Genomic DNA, 8,237 nt, shown 5'->3' with positions numbered 1-8,237 from the left:
TCACAATTGCTTACTCAAAGGAGTAAGGGAATTAACATGTTCTGAATGAATTTTGCCTTTAATTGAACAGGACAGTACATTTGCTGTGGGTCTAACTAAAGAGCCTCTTGATGAGGGTGAAAGGGTAAAAAAACAGACTTAAAACTAACTAAGATCATGGCATCTGGTCTCATCATTGCAAATAGATGGGGAGAAAGTGGAAACAGTGTCAAATTGTATTTAATTGAGCTCCAAAATGACTGTGGACAGTGACTGCAGCCACAAAATTAAAAGACTTTTGCTCTTGGAAGAAAAACCATGACAAACTTAGACAGTGTATTAAAAAGCAGAGATATCACCTTGTCAAAAAATGTCCACATAATCAAAGCTATGGTTTTTCCAGTAGTCACATGGTTTCAGTTGTGGTGCTAGAGAAGATTCCTGAAAGCCCCTTGGACTTGAAGGAGATCAAACCAGTCAATCTTAAAGGAAATCAACTCTGAATATTCATTGGAAGGACTGATGCTGAAGCTGAAGCTCCAATACTTTGGCCACCTGATGCAAAGAGATGACTCATTGGAAGAGACCCTGATGCTGGGAAAGATTGAGAGCAGGAGGAGAAGAGGACAACAGAGGATGAAATGGCTGGATGCTATCACCGACATGAGTTTGGACATGAGTTTGAGCAAACTCCAGGAGATAGTGAAGGACAGGTAAGCCTGGCGTGCTGCAGTCCATGGGGTCACAAAGAGTCGGAGAAAACTGAGTGGCTGAACAATGAACAAGAACTAAACTGAGGGCTGTCCCATCAGGGCAGCAGCTGGCTGGCCTTTCATGGGGCATCAGGGCCAAAAGCAGATGAAGCTCAACTGCATTGACAGGAGGAATAAGCAGCCAGGTTGGAGGACATGGAAAGCAACTTGGGACTTTGTTTCAGTATAACTGGAAACTGCTCAAATGGGAGGCTTGGGGTGCCCCTGCTTTGCTGACCAATGCTGATTTAGTGATGCTTTCTCTATCTGCACCTCATGAAGGGCAGAGATTAGAGAGGCATCCCACCCACCCTTTGCTTGAAAATCTTCTGCCCTCAGTTTGGCAATAGATCCCACCTGAAGACTTGTAGTGAGAACAGACCAAGGAACCCTATCCAGGGGTCCCCAACCTCCAGGATCTAATACCTGATGATCTGTAGGTGCTCAGTCACTTCAGTTGTGTCTGAATATTTGCAAACCCATGGACTGTAGCTTTCCAGGCTCCTCTATCCATGGAATTCTCCAGGCAAATATACTGGAGTGGGCTGCCATGCCCTCCTCCAGGGGATCTTCCAGACCCAGGGATCAAACCCCCGTCTCCTGCATTGGCAGGTGGATTCTTTACCACTGAGCCACCAGGGAAGCCCAATGATCTGAGGTGGAGCTGATGTAATAATAATAGAAATAAAGTGCACAATAAATTTAATGTGCCTGAATTATCTCAAAACCATCCCTTCCTCCCCTGGTCCATGGAAAAACTGTCTTCCACAAAACCAGTCCCTGGTGCCAAAAAGGTTGGGAACTGCTGCAATGATTGGACAAGTGACCCACTGGAACAGGTCACTCACTGGACCACAGACTTGCGGATAGAATTCAGAGCGGTCTGTAGACTTAGACACACAAAAATGACACCTTTATTTTCCCTAACCTCTAAAAGTAATTCAACATTTCGCCCTATGGTGAATGCAAGCAACAAACCTCAATAATATTAGCAGCACTTGGAATTCTGTCCCCACAGAAATCACCCATATTTTCATAGCATATTACAGTGGTCACAGGTATCTTAAGATACAGTCTGTGCTCTTCACTACTTCAAAATCGGGGTAGTTGTTGGGATGCAATGCTAGGTCCTAGTGGATGACTTAATAAAGAAACACACATGACTATCTCAGAATGCAAAAAATATTTTGATTTACCATATTCCAATATAATTGATTTTCATTTGCAATCCTATGTACTTTATTTTAGGTATTTAAAGACATTACGTTGAGAAGGGGTCTATGGCACCAAGAAAATAAAAGCATTAAGATCTCATACATCCAAAGTAACCTTCACAGTGGACAGAAGTTACAGGTCACATCACCAAGGGGGAGGGGTTAGAATACAGACTCACAGGTTGGATTCTCTGGGAAGCTTACTCTGAGAAGGGGTTTAGAGTTCAGAGTTCAAAAGGAAGTGCCTTTGGGATCCATACCTGAGGAAGGGAGAGCAAGGAAGAGGGATTGAGCAGAGGGAAAAAATGTAGTCTCCATAGAGGTCTCGGCCTGCCTCTTGTGCAGTTCTGGGCCTGGGATGACTCTTCAGATTTGTCCTGAGTTGGGGTGTTGGGGCCAAGCCAACTGTTGACTAGTTATTAGAAGCAGTGGTTCCTGGAAAGGGATAAGACCTTGGGCAAGGCTGCTCTTCCAGTCATAACATTTTCCAAAGGGAACCTGCAGCTGAGGGCTCCCTGCCAGCAGGAGCCACCCATCCTTGAGGGGACCTGGTGATGGCTCACAATTCGCCAGGGCCTCTACCCCAGGCCCACGGCAGCTGGATCCCTGCATGGAGTCCAGGACCTGTCTTCCTGGACTCTTCCAATGATTCTGAAGCTCTACCCAGTTTGGAAGTCCTTGATCCCAGAACTGGAAGGGTGGAGGGTGGGCTCTGAGATCCTGGCATCCAAGGGACTTGCTCAAGGCCAGGAGGCTGCTGATCTGGCCAAGTCCACTGGCAAATTTCCATTTACTAATTGTACTACACTGGGCTCTGGGGGTCCACTGGTGAGCAAAAGAGACATAGTCTTTGCCCTCAGGACGCTTATAGTCCAGGGTCTCACAAACCTCTCAGTACAGGAGGCTGTATAGGGAACTGAGTTGGCACAACTTCTCTGCAGGGCAAGTTGGCAATATTATCAAAATTATAAAGGAACCTACTCAGCATATCTACTTCTAGGTATTTATTCTGCAGATAGATCTCCATGTGGGTGAAGTGACAAATGTAAAGGATATTCACCAAGAAATTATTTATAGTAACAAACAACTGGAAAACCTCAGTGTTCAATAGAGACTGGTTGAATAAATGTAGTGTGCACAAAGGAATCCTATGTTGCTATTTTAAAAAGAGATAGCTCTGTATATGTATACATATGAAGAAACCCAACAACAACACTATAAGACATATTAGTAAACAAAAAATAATAATAAAAGGAAGATGCAGAACCATATATAACATGTCAAATTTGGGGTAGGAAAAGGGGGAAATATTTATGTGGATCCATGAGTTCTCAGGCTTCCCTAGTGGCACAGTGATAAAGAATCCGCCTGCTAGTGCAGGAGAGGTGGGTTCAACCCCTGGGTCGGGAATATCCCCTGGAGGAGAGGAGGAAATGGTAATCCATTCCAGTATTCTTGCCTGGAAAATTACATGGACAAAGAAGCCTGGTGGGCTACAGTCCTGGGGTTGCAAAGAGTCGGACTCAACTGAGCGACTGAGCATGTACGCATGAGTTCTCAGTTGCCCAAGAGTTTTTCATTTTAATGAGGGAGAGTCTGTCCAGTTAGAAAAACAAACTACCAAAGGTTTCTCAGACAGAGAGAATTTAAGTAAGGGAATTGACTAGAAAACAAGTGATGTAAGAGCTGAGAAGTCAAATAGGTGAAGGCAAGGCAGCCCAGAAACTATCAACTCAAAGAAGTGGCTGGACCTGTCCCCTGGAAGGACCAAGGGATGAGGCTCTTCCTGGGCTGGAGGAGCTGGAGTCCCAGTGGGTCTGGAACCCTAAATGATGCATCCCACATCCACAGAAGAGACACAGTTGCTGCTGAGAATCCACACACGGCAGAGAGAGAGGGGAACAGAGGACCTTTTTTCCTCACCCCTCTGCCCTTTATTTCCTGCTGGGTGCCTGCTCTTGACTTGTGCTCAACCTGAAGACAGCCAACTCAGGATCTTAGAAACGGTAGCCTGTGAGGAACAGGGTCTTCCAGTACAGAGAAGAGAAGGGGAGGCGAGACGCGGACTTGTGGGCTAGCCTAACAAGGGATGAGCATAATGAAGATCAAAGCATTAGTTGCTCAGTCGTGTCCAACTCTTTGTGACCCAATGAACTGTAGCCTGCCGAGTTCCTCTGTTCACAGGATTCTCCAGGCAAGAATATCGGAATGGGTAGCCGTTCCCTTCCCCAGGGATCAAACCCAGGTCTCCCGCATGGCAGGCAAATTCTTTACCATCTGAGCCACACCAGCACGTGCTTAGAAAATGCACATAAGAAGTAGCAACAGCATGGCCTCTAGCTGCTGGGGATTGGGAGGGAAACTTTATATTAAGTTCCCCCGGTACTTTTCAATTTTGTACCATGTGTTTGCATTGCTTTTTTGAAACAAGATGCCTGCCTGACATTCCCTGGAGGCACAGGGAATATTTTGTACATCAGAAAGGGCAAGGTTGTTAAATTTTTTCATTGAAAAATGTCCCAGAAAAATAGTGCCAGCAAAATCTACCCCCAAATCTCCTGTGATTACACCACCCACCCCCTGCCAAGAGAGCACAGCCCTTTTTCTGTGGGTCTTTCTTACAAGTGTCCTCTTCCAATCCCTCCTTTCACAGCCCCATCCCTGAAAGGAAGAAGTGTGGCCCTGAGCGGCGGCAGAGTGGTGGGGAGAGTGAAGAGACGTGGGGAATATCTTTCCCTCTCATCAGCAGCTGGCCGGCTGCATGATCTCACATCACAGCTGTAGCCACTTAGAAAACTGCCAGCAGGAAGACCTCAGCTCACGGCTTAGAGCCGCGCCTGCCTGCCAGAGCACCAGGCTTACCACCTCCTGGCAGTGGCGGCTGCTCCAGAGTGGGGCTCTCACCCTCCCCCAGGGAACAGCACACACTGGCTGCTGCCGCCAAAGCCCCAGATGCCCACAGGGGGATGGCACAGGTCCCTGTGCTCTTGGGCTCTGCCCTTGATGGATGCCACATTCTACATCCAATACTCCATAAAGAAGGGCAATGGAAGAAGGGAGGGACCCCTTCTTCTCTGAAAATTTACCTTTGTTGAACTCTGTGACAGGAAAGCAAAGGCACACGAAGTGTAAGTGACTTGCCTGAGGTCACACTGCTTGAGTGTGGCAGAGGCAGGATACAAGCCGATCCTGGGTGGGATCATGAGTTCAGCCCTCTCACTGAAGGACAGGAACTCCAAGGCCACCAGGGAAGTCACAGAGACATTGGCCCAGGGTCTGTGCCCTTCTCTGCTGCCTCTCTTGACACTTTTGTTGTTGTCCAGTAGCTCAGTTGTGTCTGACTCTTTGCAGACCCCATGGATTGCTGCATGCGAGGCTTCCCTGAATTTCACTGTCTCCTGGAGTTTGCCCAAGTTCATGTTCATTGAGTCGGTGATGCCATCCAACCATCTCATCCTCTGCTGCTTTCGCCTTCAATCTCTTCCAGCATCAGGGTCTTTTCTAATGAGCTGGCCCTTCACATCAGGTGGAACTTCAGCTTCAGCATCAGTCCTTCTAATGAGTATTCAGGGTTGATTTCCTTTAGGATTGATTGGTTTGATCTCCTTGCAGTCCAGGGGACTCTCAAGAGTCTTCTCCAGCACCACAATAGCAATTTCTCACAAGCTCTCTGAATCTTAGTTTTCTTGGCTATAAGATGGGACCACTAATACACATCTAAAAGGTTTTGATATGGATTGTTTGCCGAAGACAGTAATGCTTCTGACACATATGTCTCAACAAATACGAGTTCCCTTCTTCCTTCTCTTTAGCTTGTCCTGAAACCTCACAGATTGCTTGAGGCTCAGACAAGAACATTGCCCTCCCTCCAGAAGCCTCGGGTTTTGCCAAAACCCCTGGGCAGGCCTGGGAGCTGGGCTTTGCATCCTGGATGCTTCTGCCCTGAAACCCAGATCCAGATTCGCTTGGCTTGCCATCCTAACTCGAGGCAGGGAGTGCAAAAGTTAGGTTAACTTCCCCTGTTATTAACATTTCCAGGACTGTGTTCCCAAGTAAATTCTGAACAATTTTCCAAAAGAAAAAGAAAGAAATGAAAATGCTCTGTCATCTTGAGCCTCCCACTCCTCAAAGGCAGGGCTAAGTGGGTTCTCTGGCAGATGGACTCTTTGGGACTCTGCTCAGCTCCCCCATATCTGCCCCTTTTTCCCCACCCTACCTCCCATCATGATGGTCTAAACAAGCAACCAGATCTATTACTGAATGGAATGACTTATACCTGTGTTTCTAAGATGAGTCTCCCTGGCGAATGTCCCAGGCCTGGCTCCTGGCCCCAGAACTCTCCTTTCTTTATGATGGAGCCAGCTTTCATCATGGGCTCAGCCCCTCTCCAGCTTCTGAGACTGAGGTTGTCAACGGTTTGTACCAACAAAAGGAGCCCGAGGCTGCTAGTTACCTTGGTGGCTTAATTTCAGATCATCCTTGCTGTGGCCCTCACTGTGACCTCCCACCTGGAGTGTTACCTCTACTGTGTCAGCTCCCATAGCGTCCTGCAGCTGCTCATGTGGCTAGACTTCCCTTGTTGCCTGTAACAGTTGGGACTGTTATACTTCCTCGGGGAAGCAAACACTTACCCGAGCCATCCTCATTCTCCCTCTCTCTCATCTGTTAATGTCTGCTCTGTGCAGCTCCTGGGCATGGAAATTTGGAGATGAGGGAGATACAGCCCCTTGTGCCCTAAGTCCCCAGGACTAGCAGAAGAGACAGGCATTAATGAGACAGCTACAGTCCAGGGTGGCCAGTGTTCTGTTGGAGTAATGCACGAGGAACTTTGAAAAAAAAAAAAAAACAAATAAGGGAAGAAGCATTGAAGTTCACTTAGAGGAGTCAAGGGTGGTGTTCCAGTTACTTCTTGCTCCAAAACAAACCACTCTAAAACTTAGTGGCACAAAAATCCATGCGTGTTTACAGATTCTAGAGGTCAGGAATTTGGACAGAGAGCTGTGGAGCTAGCACTTCCCTGTTCTATGATACCTTGGGCTTCAGCTAGAGTGACTCTAAAGGCTGGACGTGACGTGAAGATTGGGTGTCTGGGCTGGGCTGGCTGAAGAATGGGCTCAACTGGGACTGTTGACCAGAGCATCTACTTGCGACTTCTCCAGCATGGTGGTCTCAGGGTCGTTGGGCTTTTTACATGGTGTCTCAGGGGTACCAGAGTGAGTGTTCTCAGTGAACACGGTGGAAGCTTCATAGACTTTTATGACCTAGCCTCAAAAGGAATGCAGTATTACTCCCAAAATGTTCTATGGGTCAAGTGGTCATAAGATGGAGTCATAGAATCCACTTCTTCATGGGAGGAGAGGCAAAAAAAAAAAAAAAATTGCAGCTGTGTTTCAAACTGCTACAGCAGGTTTTCTGAAAGAGACACTCTGAGCTAAAATTTAAACGTAGAGTAGAAATTAGCCAGACAGACAAAGTGGGGAGGGTGTCCCAGACTGAGATATCAGCATATGCAAAGGCCCAGGGGCACAAGAGTGGGTTGTATTACATGAAATAAATCAGATTTCCTAGGAACTCAGCAAGATACCCTGCCTGTCTCTCACCAGGCAGCTATTCTCTGCTGGTCCTCCCCAGACTGCCAGGAACCACTGTGCCCCAGGGTTCAGACACTAGCTCCCCAACTGAGGGTTCATCTCAATTAGGGATGTAAATGGCATATCTACATCCCAGTGGTCCCACCTGACTCCCCAGGCCATCGTGAGTATTCAGGGAGATGCTACCTGGAAGAGGCTTGAATATAGTCTAGCCATTCCCCACACGCATGTTCTCATCTTAAGCTCTTGATTTAGAAGCCCTTGCAGCTCAGCCAAAGCTTTCTTGGTTTGGTTTCTTAAAGCACTGAAGACTCTGTGTCTGTTGGCTTGAATCCCAGCAATTCTTTCCATAATGGTTATTCCTTTTGATTGTAGGCATAAAAACTCAGACTAGATTAAACAAAAAGGGGAAATTATTGGTTGTTGTAACTAAAATGTTCTAGAAGTGAACTATGGAGTTTAAACAGTATCAGAATTCTATCTCTTCCTCTAAGCTTCTTAGCTGTACATTTTTCTGTGTTGACCATTTTCAGGCAGCATCTCCACAAAAGTAATGACCATTGGCTTGAAAGCTCTAGGCTTAACAAATTCTGAGAACCAGAAAACCCAGCCAAAAGAGGGTTCCTCTTCCCTGGGCTCCCTTCATTTCCAAAGTGGGTCTGACTGGCCCAGATCCGACCACATGCCCCTTGCCAGAACCA

The sequence above is a fragment of the Muntiacus reevesi genome, chromosome 15 (assembly GCF_963930625.1).
Source record: "Muntiacus reevesi chromosome 15, mMunRee1.1, whole genome shotgun sequence".
NCBI lineage: Eukaryota > Metazoa > Chordata > Mammalia > Artiodactyla > Cervidae > Muntiacus > Muntiacus reevesi.
This window is presented reverse-complemented; position numbering follows the sequence as displayed.